This window comes from Falco rusticolus, chromosome 9 (assembly GCF_015220075.1).
Source record: "Falco rusticolus isolate bFalRus1 chromosome 9, bFalRus1.pri, whole genome shotgun sequence".
NCBI classification, from domain to species: Eukaryota; Metazoa; Chordata; class Aves; order Falconiformes; family Falconidae; genus Falco; species Falco rusticolus.
This window is the reverse complement of record NC_051195.1, coordinates 52,011,377-52,025,963: the sequence shown is the minus strand read 5'-3', so window position 1 is coordinate 52,025,963 and position 14,587 is coordinate 52,011,377. Positions and strand designations below refer to the sequence as shown.

At 49.6% G+C, this 14,587-nt stretch overlaps 1 long non-coding RNA gene across 1 annotated transcript; it reads right to left on the bottom strand.

The window, feature by feature from the left end:
- Positions 1-1,448: 1,448 nt before the first annotated feature.
- LOC119153143 lies at positions 1,449-11,246 on the bottom strand. Its single transcript, XR_005106074.1, has 3 exons — positions 11,074-11,246; positions 5,872-6,008; positions 1,449-1,688 (listed from the first exon to the last, which is right to left on the bottom strand). It is a non-coding gene; the product is annotated as an uncharacterized LOC119153143 (long non-coding RNA).
- Between the last annotated feature and the right edge of the window lie 3,341 nt (positions 11,247-14,587).

Sequence of the window (14,587 nt, the reverse complement as noted above, 5' to 3'; positions counted from 1 at the left end):
GGCTGCACTAGACAAGTTGTGCTGGAGCACCTGTGCAGAGCAGCCCCGGGTCCTGTGCACGTTGCCCTGGCCATGTCTGTGAGTGAGCAGCCTGGTGGAGGGAGGCAGGGAAAGACTCACTGCACAGCGAGCCTTCAACATGCTTTCTTTTTCATGCCAAGTACCTGGCATGCCAGTGCTTTCCTGAGCTATTTTCTGTTCCCAGTCTGACCCAAATGCTGTCTGTGGCTGTGCATGACTGCTCCCTGCTTGTGCTCACCTCTGGCACAATTACTGCCTGCTAACATCCCCCTCCTGCTTCCCGGAGATGCAGACACAGAAGGAATTTGCTAAAGGTGGTGTCAGAAGTTCAACATCCCCCCAGCATCCAAAATGCTTGAGAAATGCTCGGGAGGTTGGCACAAGCGTCGAGGATTCTGCGTGCCTCCCCGCTCTGACACAGATGGCTCCACGAGTGAGCTTGCATGGCAGTTGTTCCATTACGCGTGTGCGCAGGAATGTGTGTGCATGTGTGCATGGGAATGCCTTAGGCCCCCAGCCTGCAAAGATTTATGTACGTGCTTAACTCTTAGCAGATGAGAAATCCCATTGAGACTATGCATGTGCTACAGGTTAAAGACAGGCATAAAGCTTTGAAGAGTCTAAATCTTAGATTATAAAGATTATAAATTTTAGGAGGACAAGGACAGTCTTTGTACAGCAGCGGTGTCCTGCAGGCAAGGGACAGCTTCTGCCTGCAGTTGCATCACCCCAACTTCACGCCTCCTGCCCCCCCTCCATCCTCCTTGCTCAATACCAGCATGGCAGGACTGCACCAGTGTGCAGCCCGGTGGGTGCCAAGCACAGCTGGGGGAGAGTCTGGGCGGGCTGGTGGTCATGGTGCGGGCATCAGGGGAATGCGTTTCTCAATGCACTGGCTTCAACAACTCAAAGGAAGGAAATGCAATGAGAAACAGATGAATGATACATCCATTCCTTTTTCGGCACTGGAGATCCTACATTTATGAATAGGACCATGGAGCTAGTTGCAGGTTGCTGGTGACGCTTGCCCAGGGGGAGCCTGCCAGATCCGGGGGCTCCTCCTGGGCATCGGCCCCTCTCATGCTGTGTTAACAAGACTAGGATGGGGAGCTGATGTGGCAGGAACTGGATAAAAAAAAGGGGAGGTGTCTGAGCTTTGCCAGAGCAGCCATGCTCAGGTGGGGCTGGTGCCGGGTGGCAGAGCCTGCGGTGCAGCCCTGGGGGACTGGGGGTCCCTGCCAGCCACCAGCAACCCAGCCCCATCATGGGGAATGCTGCAGCACGCAGGTGGCACCAACCATCCAGCTTTGCCTGGTATAATTTCAAAAAGACAGGCCAAGAGGAAACTATTTCCTGATACTCTGTATTTTTAATTCTTATTTTCACAGCTCTGCCTGTCCTAAATCCCAAGCAGATGGTGCAACTCAGCCCATCTCCTCCAGCAAGGATGATCCCCGGGGCCTCCCTGCAGAGAGTGTACATTTCAAAGGATAATTCCACGAGCACTTCTTACCCTGATCCGGAGCCTTCTGAGCATCCATATACTTCATCACTCTTCACACAGACCTGCCCCTGCCTTGCACCAGCTCCCGCTGGGGTTTCCTTTTCTCTTTCAAAAGGTAAGCAGAGTCACAAGCTCTTAGATGCAGCCTTGGAAGCAAGGGTAGCTGTGAAACGCAAGAACCAAAAATAAAAAACAAAAAGGAAAACAAAAAGAGAGAAGAAGGAAAATCCCTGTATGACTTCTCTGATTTATGTTACAAAAATGGCAACCGTCCCCCCACCTTGCAAGTGTGGAGGTGACCCCAGCCTCAGTCAAAGCGGGGGCAAGGGAAGCCCTTTAAAAAGCAGCCCCTTCCCCATACCTGCAGCACCTTTTTGTGCTCGTGAAGCATTTCTGTGCTAACAAATCCCATTTGATAATTGTGTTGCAAAAGCCTCACTCTGAATATTTAATAGAATTATTGCTAGTTATCAGCACAAGTAGGTGATAAATCACATGCTGCCTTTACCCGACACCAGGCAGAGCGATTAGGGGGTTTCAATCACGTTTCCCATCCTGCCCCCGTGTCAGAATGACCATGAATTAAAAAGAAAAACAAACAAACAACCTGCCCCCACCTCCCCGGGTTTCATTCCTTTGAAAAATAAAAAGATAAAGAAGGACTTATAGGCTCTGGCCTGGGCCCAGCTGTCCCCAAGTGCCACCAGCCCAACTTTTTGGTGCCCTCGCCTGCCTCTGGCGCCGCCTTCCCGGCAGAGCCCTCTGGCTCTGCCCCCCTCCGCGGTGTATGAATGAGGTGATCTTTTAGCTGCCCTTTGTCTTGGAAAAAAATTAATTCTCATTTGCATTACCTCGACTAAATGTCACCCACCGATATTTTGTTAGACATTAGCAATGCTGGCAGAGAGGGGCACGGGATAATTGCGTTCTGCCTAGCAGTGGGATTTACATAATTTCAGACAGCAATTAAAGAATCCCTGGGAATTTTTTTTTTTCTCTTCCAACCTCTCCTACAAAGAAAGTGTTCGTTTACATTAAGCGCTCAGCTCCTCGCTGTTCATTTGCATAAAATTAAAGGTTTTTGTGTTCTGGAACAGCAGGGTAACATTTAAAATTCCGTTTCAAAAAGCTCACCTTAGAATAATAAAATGTTAATATCATTTCACGGGCTGGAGAAGGTTGCCAGCTGCCTTTCACTTCAAACTTTTATCCAATACTAACTGTTTGGGTGGGTGATATTATTTTTTTTTGTTGTTGTTAAGATATAAACTTTCTTGAAAAAGTGTAGAGATGTAAATGTGCCTACGGATGGGTCTCTGCAGGGCTACTCCAGAGCAGAATGTTTGTTTACTCCATAGTTTTTTAATTAAAAAATCATGCAAAAGAGCAGCAGTGGAATATTATAGGCTTTAATGTGCCGTCATACTCCAGACTACGAGAGGAAATGCAATTTGGATCAAAACCCTTTCATTTGCTTTCATGGAGATGGAAGCGACACCCAACACGAGTCTGTAACACGAGATAACTTCCACTCTGAGACGGCATCGCTTGCCCAGAGCAGCGCCCGGTGCCGGAGCAGGCAGGGAGGCAGCAGGTCCAGGCAGCAGAGGGGGCATCCTGGCAAGACAGCTGAGACCCAGCCCCCGCTCCCAGGGCTCGGGGGACCCCAAGGCCCCCTCCCTCCTGCAGTCCAGGGGTGGTGGAAGGGCTGGTGAGGGGCAGCCCTCGCACGGCTCCCAACACTCAGGTGCCCACCGAGCCGCACGCTTCTGGGTCCCCTCTGACAGGCACCACGGGTAGGGATCACACAGCCCCTCACTAACAGCCACTGCTCCTGCGAGGAGGGGACGGGCAGCAGTCCCACAGCCACCAAGGAGGAGGATGGCAGCTCAGCGGGGCTCTGTGCCACGTTGTGCACAGGCAAGGGCTGGGAGAAGAGGCTGGAGGCTGTCCGAGCTGAAGCTCTCCCAGCCATCAGCTACCTTTATTCTGAGCACTCTATCAGCACTGAAAAATAAAAAAATTACATTTCCATTTGAAGACGACACTGTTGTGGTCCCTGAATGACCTTTCTTGTATCACCAGGGTCTCTCGTGCCTGGGAAGAGTTGTCAGCAGCACTGCCCATCCCAAGCACAGAGGACAGAGCCCCCAGCAAGGCACATTGTGGCAGGGAGGACAGGCTCTGCAGGGCTCTCCCACCACAGTGGCCAGGCAGGGAACACCCCACGGGGCTGGCAGCCACCAGCTGGCATGTCCCCTTGCAGGGGACACAGCCTCCATCCCCTTGCACAGGCCTTGGAGACATGGAGCCTCTCTGCCACCCTGTGACAACTCCAAAGTGGAGCCAGCCCCACTGCAAGCAGGGGGACCAGGGCCATGGGTGTGTAGGTGACCCACACTGCATGGCGGTGGGCTGGTGCAGGCTCTGCGGGAGGAGCAGGGTTGCAAGGAGAGGCAGCTCTTGTCAGAGATGCAATTCACCCCAGAGCAGCAGCACACTGCCACCTGCATGGTCCCATGGTGACTTCAGCAGAGGAGCGATGGCAGCAGAGAGGAGCCCCAGTAAATCATGTGCAGGGTGCACCTCACGCAGCTACTGCAGCACTTGCAAGGCAGGAGCAGTGCTGCTGGGACATGAGGATGAGGGGACGATGCTGCAGTGTGAATTTCACTGCAAGGTGAAGGGGCGATTGTTCCGCAGCGAGGATAGGACTCTGCCGCAGTGGAGCAGGAACCCCTGGGGGGTGTCAGCCTAGGGAGGGAGGCTTTGGGCAGCAGGTCCCACACTGGCTGGAAATTCAGGTCAGGAGGTGGCTCTGGCCTGGGCCCAGCCCCTCTGCTGGCTTCACTGGCCGGGGGTGGGAAAGCACGGGCACCATGCTCGGCTGGCACCACCACGGGGACCCGCAGGCTGGAGGCCCCTGGGAAAGGGGCTCTAGAGGCACACACCCGTGTGGCTCCTCCACATCAGGCAATCCTCCTGGGGCTGGGACAGGGGCCGAGGCACTGGTCCCTGGCACCCAGGTGTCATGAAGCCACACAACATGCTGGAGTGTGGCACAGCTGGCAGTGCCACAGCCTGGGCCATGCCAGCAGTGTGCAGCAGGGCCGGCCGGCATCAAGCTCGCCCAGCGCCCAAGGGAGCCAGGGGCACAGTGCCACGGGGCCCGGCAGCTGCGGCTGTCTGCTGTGCGGTGATGGAAGGGGCACCAAAGAGTCCCACAGGCCAGGTCTCCCAGCCCCCAGCCCCCTCCAGGCTGGAGGGGCAGGGCATGGGTCCTTCATGGCTGCCTGGGAGGCAGTGGCAGGGATGCTCTTTTTTTAAGGTGCCAAAAGCACCATCTCAGCCTCTGCCTTGACCCCGTGGGTGCCAGCCCAGGCGCAGGACCGCAGCAGGCAGAGGGCCAGAGGCGTTGGGCTGCCCTGCCCTGTCCTCTGGCACTTGTGGGGTCAGGGGGTCCTCACCACACTCGTGCTCACACTTCTTCAACCTCATCCTCATGCTGTTTGCCAGCACTGAGACTGCTCCTCTGCAGCTGCTGCTGGCTGCCAGCCCTCACCCCTGTCCACCAGCATCCCTCCCCACCACCCCATCACCACTGCACCTCGCAGCCATCACGGGGGGCTTCCCTTACAGAGGAACTTGTGAAGCAGCTGAGACAAGAGATCTTCCACCTGGCAGTCCTCTTATCTGCCACCATTTGGGGCTGCTGTAGGATTGTTGCAAAAAGTATTTCATTAAAAATGAATCCTAATCCCAGCCGTTGTATTATCTGACTGGTTCACAGGCAGGAGAACAGCGAGCACAGTCTGTGGCCCCTGGTGCCTGTGTCTGATTCCTGCTTTGGTCTCCAGGCCACTGAAACTTCTACCTGCCTGCCAGCAAGTGCCATTTTTTCTTAATGATTTGCACAGGGAATCTACACCTTTGCAGCTACATTGGACACGAGCACAGGATAGATTCAGGCTTGTAAGCATCCAGCTCACCAGTGACATGTTATAAATGTTTTTCAAACTGTTTTGTGTCTCTGGGAAGTGAGAATTATCATTGTATCCCCGTAAAAATGAATATAAATTAGGATCAGCACACTGTATACTTCACACAAGTAAAACATGTGCCAGTCTGATGTCAGGCAGTGCCTTCATCACCTGCGCTACCTTGTCTGCCAGGACACGTCCCTGTTCTCCAGGGTTTTCTGTGCTCTCCACAGGCTCCTCCTGAGAAGTTTTAAAAGCCAACACAAAACCTGACTACTGGGGGTGAGGGCAAAGCAATGAGCAGGCAGCAAAGCGGAGAATGAAGAAAAATTTTTTTACCTGAGAGGGGAAAGTGGAGTAACTCACCTCCTCCATGAATGCCCGGAGCAGGTGACAGCAGAGCTGGGAGGCACCAGGCAGAGGTACCCAAAGAGGCGGGAACTGCATCCCCAGAGAACAGGGACCATACACCAGCTTCTCCCCTAACATCCCAGCTCCTGTGACTGAAAGAATGAGATGCTTTAATTTACAAAGCAAAAAAATGTGTATTTTCTTTCACTGTGCTTTTGATGCACTGTGAATATCTTTTACATCTGTTGCTTTGGGACTAGCAGGACTGGCACTTTCCTGTGCAAAATGATGCACTGGGGCCGCAGTCCCCCAGTACGGACACATTAGCAGACACCACCCTGCCCTCCAGCTCGTGGGAGCCCAGGGCATGGCGTGGGAACATGGTGTGTGTGCAGAAGCATGGATGTGCTGCCATGTGCCAGGCTCACGGATGATGCACATGTGGATCCTGAGTGAGCTCAACACTGAGGAGTTGTGAGCTGTGAGCTGCGGGTTTGTGAGCTGATAAAAACCTAAGGCTCCAGCCTCATGGGAAATGTTAACTCTTCAGAAGCTGTTCGCCTTCTGGGTGAAAACAGAACAAACTTTTTAAAAATGGAAATGAAAAAGATTTGCTTGGGAATTTCTCTTAGGAAAAATCATTAATTCATTTAAAATTTTTTCATTTCAAAATTTGTTTTTATTACTTTTACATTATTTTATGACATCAGTAGTAACGCATAATGTGACCTGTCATATCATGTCAAGTCATGTCATAATATGCATAATAGTAGTAGAAGTGCATAATATTACATGTCATATTGACATAATCAGAATCTTCTATTATTATTGACTTTGTCAAACTAATTGCAACACAGATGGGAAATACTTTGCTCTAGAAAATAAGATTTAAAAGGTGTAACATATAAAAACCCTAGTTATTTCCCTTTGCACCCCACATTTTTAGTTTTTTTCAATGCATTTGTATAAAAATATTTAGACTAGTATATTACATCATGTTACACACTGCTACATATAATGCCACAAAATAATGGAATAAGAAAAATTAACAGTCCAAGTGAAATTTTCTGTTTGAAACTATTTCAAGTTTTCATAATAAACAAGTCTCGAAACAAAAATTAGTAAATCCTTCTATACATGAAGCCTAAAAGTTCCCCTTATGAAACACCTACATGAAAACAGCGATGTAGAAAAATCTTTGTGTGTCCAAAAGAAGAGCAGCAAAGCTGGTGAAGGTTCTAGAGCACGTCTTACAGGGAGCAGCTGAGGGAACCAGGGTGGTTTAGCTGGGAGAACAGGGGTCTGAGGGGGGACCTGATCGCTCCCTACAGCTGCCTGACAGGGGCTGTAGGCACGAGGGGTCAGTCTCTGCTCCCCAGTAACAAGCAATAGGAAACAGCCTCAAGTTGTGCCAGGGGAGGTTTAAATTGGATATTGGGAAAAATGTCTTCACCAAAAGGGTTATCAAGCATTGGAACAGGCTGCCCAGGGAGGTGGTGGAGTCCCCATCTCTGGAGTGATTTAGGAGGTGCATAGGTGTGGCACTGAGGAACGCGGTTCCGTGATGGACTCAGCAGTGTTAGGTTAACGGTTGGACTTGATGTCTTAAAAGCCTTTTCCAACCTAAACAATTCTCTGATTCGAAACTGCACAATCTTTTAGACAACATTCCCTGATAGCTCTGCAGTGTCAGTGGTGCTGTCCTGCAGGGTTTGAAGCTCATCAGTGCAAGAGCCATACACCAACGTGCTCACGCCTGCCTGCGCACACACAGCCCTACCCGCTTCGTCAGAGCCTCCCCCTCTGTGCTTGGGCTCACACTGAGCCCACTGGGATTTCTAATTGACTTGACATGTTATAAATTGCCTAACTTGGTTGTGATTGCTATGAAGAATGGTACTTTAAAGGACTCAATATCTGTATATCTCCCTTTGATAAACATTGGCTTGCTGAGCTTAGATCTTATTTATTTACCCTTGGAGCAGGTTCATTACTATGTATTAGGTAGATATGACATATTTATGGAAATATGGGGACTCTTTGTGGAATATATTAAGATTAAATAAATCATTGACTATGTGGTCAAGAACTACAGCAATCCTGATGGATGATTCCATGGGTTTATTTTGATCCTTGTATAATTTTGAGCTCTCCTCTTTGTCTTCCTGGACTCCTGCAGAATTTCCCGCGTCACCCCAATGCACTGGGAAATGCACCTTTGCTTGGGAAGAAAGCTCCAGGTCCCATGTGGCCTATGCCCTGTGTGAAGAGCCAGGGGAAAGGCGCCAGGGGGACAGGCCAGTGTGTCCAGATACCAAACCCCAGCCCCGAGAAACCTGCTTAGCAAGCTGAGAAATGTCTCCGATTTCGTTATCCCACGTCATCCCATCCACTGGAGTCTGCCACGTGTCATCCATTAGCCAATGAATTTACATATCTAATGGCGCATTTTCACAAATTAGTGGTAATTACATTTAAAACAGCTATTTTGATACAAATCAATGAGAGCCACAGCTAATGACATAAATGCTATTTCACATGTCCCTTGGCCTCATTACAAACATCAGAGGAGATCGCAGAGCACAAACTGCAGAGCAGCAGTGCAATGCCACTGACAGACTCAAAGCAAAAGGCTTTTCTGGTGAGCGTAAGTCAGCCCGAACAAAGCTACCACAAAGGCTTCACGGCCACCCTTTGGCCTGTGATATTCGAGGTCTTCTCTCCCCTTTCTTCCTAATCTTGCTCGCTTGTTAATAGCTGGTGTTTGGTAACGGCAATGCCAGCTGCAGTTTAAAACCAGCATCAGTGCGTGCAAGTACATGACTCAGAGGGTCCCAGGTCCGGCTGTCCCCATCCCCTTGCAGGCAGGACACCGTGCCAGCCCCAGCAGAGGCTGAGACCCCGTGCAAAAGCCAGCCCTGTTGGCACCAGTGCCACACACATGGGGCCAGAGCTCCTGGGAAGCTCACCAGGCTGGTCCCCACTGCATGGAGCGCCGCAGCCATGCATGGGAGTACCTTGGGCTCTTCCCCCTCCAGCAGGTAGCTTTCCAGCATCTTTGCTCCCATTAAATATCTGTTCCCCACACTGCCCTCCCGGGCTGCCGGCAGTCCCACAGGGGTACAGGGCAGAGGGAGCCTCTGAACGTGGTGGTAGCCAGTGTACCTCTGCAGGATGCACGCTGTGTTTTCCTTTTGGCTCAGGACAGCTAACAAAAGCCTGTAAATACCAGGGGATTCTTAAGGATAGTTAAGTAGCAAACTATCTGTTGATAATAAAATTTGCTTGCTTCTCACAGATATCCAATTTGCCTACTATCCAAAGAAAGGAATTGGGTGTCTGCTTCCTAAATTGTTTTAATCTTCAGCAAAGAGTGCTTCTGGCAGAGTCCCTCAGCTGGAAAATACGAAATGAGTTAGAAACAACAGACAAACGTGAATAATATGGAGTTTAAGATGTCTGATCTCAATCTGGAGAAACAAAGTTTAAATAGATTCCTCAATTCACCTGTGTGTGACCACGCCAGGAGGGAGAATACCCTTCCTGGGGAGGGCAGGGGATGCTGTGTCAGGTCTGGGCAGCTGGGTGGGCATGCACATTACTGCCAGCGCAGGGGCAAACGGGGACGTGTCTCCCCCAGGGAGAGGGGACATGGTGCTGCCTTGTCAGGCGCAGGTGGATGCCCACGCTTTTGGGGACTGATGCAGTTACACGAGCTTTAGGAGTTCACCCAGGCTTCAACACAAGTGATCTTTTTTCTTAATCTTCCCTTCTGAGATATTTATGTGTGCTCCACTACTCTGACACACACCCACACCCCAGATACTGATCACACGCAGCACTGCCAGTGAGAGTCCGTGTGTGTTGCTGTACCTCCGATATACCCGCCCAGGTGCCTGGTGCCTGCACCCCTCACCTGCCCTCTGCACGCCTCTGCTGCCAGACTGCGTCTTTGCTTTATCTTTACAAATATTTTCTCAGTAGATCTTCAAACATTTTCCCACCATACTCTCAAAGGATTTAAAGAAATCTTAAAATCCTGGGGGGGGGGGGGGGCGGGAAATAACCTTCTGCTTATCTCCCAGCTCTTCCTTTTGTTACCCTGTTAATAACATTCACGTCACTGTGACACTAATTGAACTTTTCTATGCAAAGAGGCCCCTGGGCAAAATATTGCCCCCTGCACACCAGGATAATTTGGCAGCAGCCTCCTCCCCAGGCTGGTGGCAGTCCCATGCTCTGGACTTGGGCTGTGGTCCATACAGAGACTGCACGGGCACCTGCGGAGCTCGCCTCTGAAAAACCATGCTGTGCCTTCTCCTGTCGCAGGGCAGAGGGATGCTCTGGACCCACCATGCAATTTTTGGAATGGATACCATATTTCTTCTTATAATCACAATCTTTTCTGTGAGGACACTGCTCTCAGTGTCACACACGAGTGCTGCAAGTGCTGCCCTGAACACTAAAGGAAATGCTCTTTTCCATCGCACTAAGTGAAACAATTCAAACCAGGAAAATCTTGATAAAAGTTTAATTAGGAAAACGGACTCCATCTGTAACGTATCCCCATTCTCCCCATGTATTAACCCTTTTGCCATAAATCTGCCACCCTTGAAGAAACCTGCCTTCCTCACAAAACCTACTCAGGGTTCACATTATTTTAATCAGTTAGAGGGGTTTAATACATTATTGATTTTTAGGAGAATTGAAAAAGCTCCTGTATTAAGTCCAGGTTGCTTATTCTTTCTGTATATGACATTCAGGTACTTGTGAAAAATTATACCAATTATGAAATCAGCCATTTACTGCTTCAAAGTGCAATCAGTTGTCACACTGGAAAGCACTTGCTCCTGAATATTATTAGTTGGGCTATGTGCACAGGAAAGTGCTGAGAGGAAAGACTTTAACCAAAGGGCAATTGCATGAAATTTACTTAGAAATAGCTATTTATCACCCTTGGATTTCCTACTGTTCAAATCCACTGCAGACACTTTATGGAATGAAACAGCCATCTCACCAACGTAACTCAGCCAACTGAGGGGGTTTTTTCCTCACTGACATTAAATGAAAAATTTAGAAGTCATTGTAACAGCTTAAAGATGCATTATCCTTTTTGATGTGCAATTTTAGCTTCATATCAAAAGCCATATAAAATAACCCCCGCACAAACACAAAAAAGGAACTTTTAAAAGTTTTATGACATGTAGTTCATCTTACCTTTTATGCATCTAACAGGCACCGCTTCTCCTGCTGTTCTCAGAGACCATTGCATGATTACCACTATGGGGGAGAAAATATTGCCATAGCAGCAGCAAAACCAGCTGAAGGAAGGATTAGTCTCTGGAGCCTGGGAAATGGAGGGGGAGAAGCTGAGCACCACAATGCCAGCAAATTCCTCCAAAGCCAGAGTGCAATGGAATTGTGGGAGAGCTGCCCATTAGAGAAGCCTTCAGTTGTGTCACAAACTGCCACCATTAATGGGTTTTGCCGCAGGCAATGAAGTGAGAGAGAACATAAATTAAAGAGGGTACATTCAAGAGAAATTTCTAGCTCAGTAAAGATGTCTTATCTGCTTGTTTTCCAGAGCAGACAAGAATTTTAGAAGGTAAGGTCAACTTCTTCTCAAAGTAAGAATGGAGCTGGTGCAGGACTAACACATACTTGACTACCTATAGGTGTGCCCACTGCTCCCGTTTCTGTCCCTGGGCAGCAGTGCCCAGCACAGGGCGAGCACAGCCACCTCACACACACACACACACACACACACCCCCCCCTTTGTAAGGCATCACTTCTTCCTCTTCCAATTTCTTCAGGTATAATACACAATAGGAATGGAACTACCGGGCAATTTCCATGTTGGAAGCATGATCAAGTGGACAGTGGTGAGTCTGGACACAAAGCCAGTCACCGTGGGAATACAAATAGTGCTCCCATAGAAAAGAGGAAAGCAGCTCCTGACCCACTGGGTCTTGAAGACCTAAACCGGGAGCAGAGCAAAGCCCCTGTAGTTTTGAATTACAGTTGGCTTGTACACAGCAACAATGCCCAAACCAGCCCAAGGGGTAGGCGAAGATGCAAGATGCTTCCCACTTGCAGGTATCTCCCAGCTACTCCCTGGAGAGGGGCAAATCCAGGGATGAATCCAGTTTCATCCACCTCTATGCAGCAATCAGATCTCCTGTCAGGTGGGTTAGAGACCTTCTGGTCCCACCGGTGAGGGCTGGGCACCCACCGCTGGTTATCTGAGCTGTGCTGGACGAGCCAAGGGACCAAACTGATCCCTTCTTCTGCTGGGGTCAGCACATACTTTGCCTCACTGTGGTTTGTAGAAACAAATCCAAACTGGTTTCCTGCGAGCACACGCACTCCCGGCTGGGGAAGTCTCACTCCATGCATTTCAAAGGCAGCTGAACCTGGTCCCCAAAGCGTTCATCCCTGCTTCCTATGGGGCCTGGGCACATACCACCTCTGCTTAAGAAGCCAAACATACAATCACAGACAAATTTGTGTTATTTGCCACAGTCGACTAGAAAACAGGCAACTTCAAAACTATTCTATTCTAGAATTTCAGGTCCAAATCAAGAAAGGGGAGAGGGCGTGCTGAAATGAGCTGTCTTCCTGATACCCTTCAGCATGGCGTGGGTGCCTTAGATGTCTAAGGCACAGCATGTTATAAAATGCACCAACAATAGTCTTAACAGGTGATGGCAACCAAGATCTAATAGCCTGCTTTATAGCACAGAAATAATACAAAAACAGAACAGTTACTATATTTTAACTTGCAAAAGGATTGTTATAATACCATTTAATTTAATAAATAGTAAAGTATTTGTAAATGAACCATTTCATAAAGTGTTACCAATTTCTCCATACACAATAATATGATTTGCACAAACGTTTGTCCTTGAGGCAATAGAAATTTTCTTTGCAAATCAATCCTTACAACGATTGTAATTAGTATCCGTTAAGGCAGCTAGCAGTACCTGTAGCTGTATTTCTTCCATAAAAGCCCTGATTGCTGCAAGCTCTCACACAAAGCTAACGACACAGAAGGAAAATGCACATGTCGTCTAGACTATTCATTTTAATCAGGCAAGAGTGATTTTTTGTGGCCCATTTGATATGACTTTTACACAAGATACAACCTCGCTCCACAAGGGCTGGTGGAAAAGGTCAACACTGCTGTATAAAAAAATACATTTAAAGAAGGAGTTTAGAAAAGCAAAAACTACAGATAAGGACCAGTATTGTTCAGGCAGAGCTGCAGGTGTCACACCTACCTAGTGATTTCTGAGAAATCTGTACATCTACTAGTTTGTTTTAATGCTCAAAATTTAAAAAGTTAGGGACTTATTTATTAAGTTAGTTAGCTTCTTTCCTTAGTGATGGGATGCAGAGGTGAATTGCTGTGTGATGGTACATGTTTGCATTAAGGTACGTTCTTAGCAGATACTGCTCCTTCAGAAAAGGCTTTACACCCAAAAGCGAGTCCAACGCAAACCCGTGCACTCCACCTGGCTGGGAAAGCAGAGACCCCGCAGCCTCAGCAGAGGCTTTCAAGGCTGCTGGCTCCCAAGGCAGATGCTCGTGCCCAGTGAGGGGACTGAGCTGCCCACGGAGCCCTGGGCCAGGCAGCTGCTGGCCAAGGGACACCATCCCCGCAGGAGACCCCGACCTCCCAAGGGGTGGGCAGGTCTTGAGCAATCTCTGGCTAGCACTGGCAAGTCAAAGTGCCTGCCAGGAATCCACAGGAGACAACTTAGCCGGATACCTTGTGCTGAAGCACAATCACATTCATGAACAGCCTGAGATGCCCAGAGGATCGGTATTATGACTGGGAGCGGGACGCGGAGCTCACTGCGCTTAGGGGTGCGGGCTTCCTGGGAGCATGGCTGCTGGCAGGAGAGCAACCCAGCCCAATGCTCCTGGCCCATTTGTGTGCTCTCGCTGGAACGGCACACAGCCATGCCAGCTCCCTCATGCTTAAATCAATGTTTTCCATACTGTCATTATTACATGCTGTTCCAAACCAGCGTTTTGCTGGGTGCAGTTTAGCTAATACTGCTCTTGATGATTACTGCTGCTGCAAAATAAAATTAGCGACCCTCCTGTGGCCAGCAGGAACAAGACAAGCTGTCCCCACAGAGCTGGAGCTGCTCTGAACAGCAGTGCACAAAGGCAGCCCTGCACTGTACGCTGTCTGCTGCTTCCTCTGGTGATGAAATCCCCATGCCAGGGCTCTGCAAGCTGGCTGGCAAGGGCAGCCTGCCCGGGAATCCCTCCCACCCAGAGAGACAAAAGCCACCACCCAGTGGTCTCTGCTCTGGGGCATCCCACCCACAGGTGCCCTACACCTCTGCCAGTGGGTGCCACAGAATGCTGGCACTCCTCGGCACAGCCACAGCTCTGAACAGAGCCTGATGTGGGGACAGCAGCCCCTTGATCCCTTGAACGCAGGCATGAGTCAGGGGTGCCCGTCTGTCAGGGGGTTCGCCTGGAGCACCCCAGTGCTTTCGGCTGCACTCTTAAGTGCCACCAAATTTCACAGCAGAAGTCGGATTATTCCATGAATAGGGTCTAAAATTCCAGCTTTATGTCCAAGTTTCAGCATTAATCATGCCATTCATCATCATTACCAGCAGTCACTCCACTCACTGCCCCAAAGGCAGCAGCAGGGGCAGGGGCTGGTGGACTTTGTTCCTTTCTCCCTCCAAAGGAGGAGAGGCCAGTC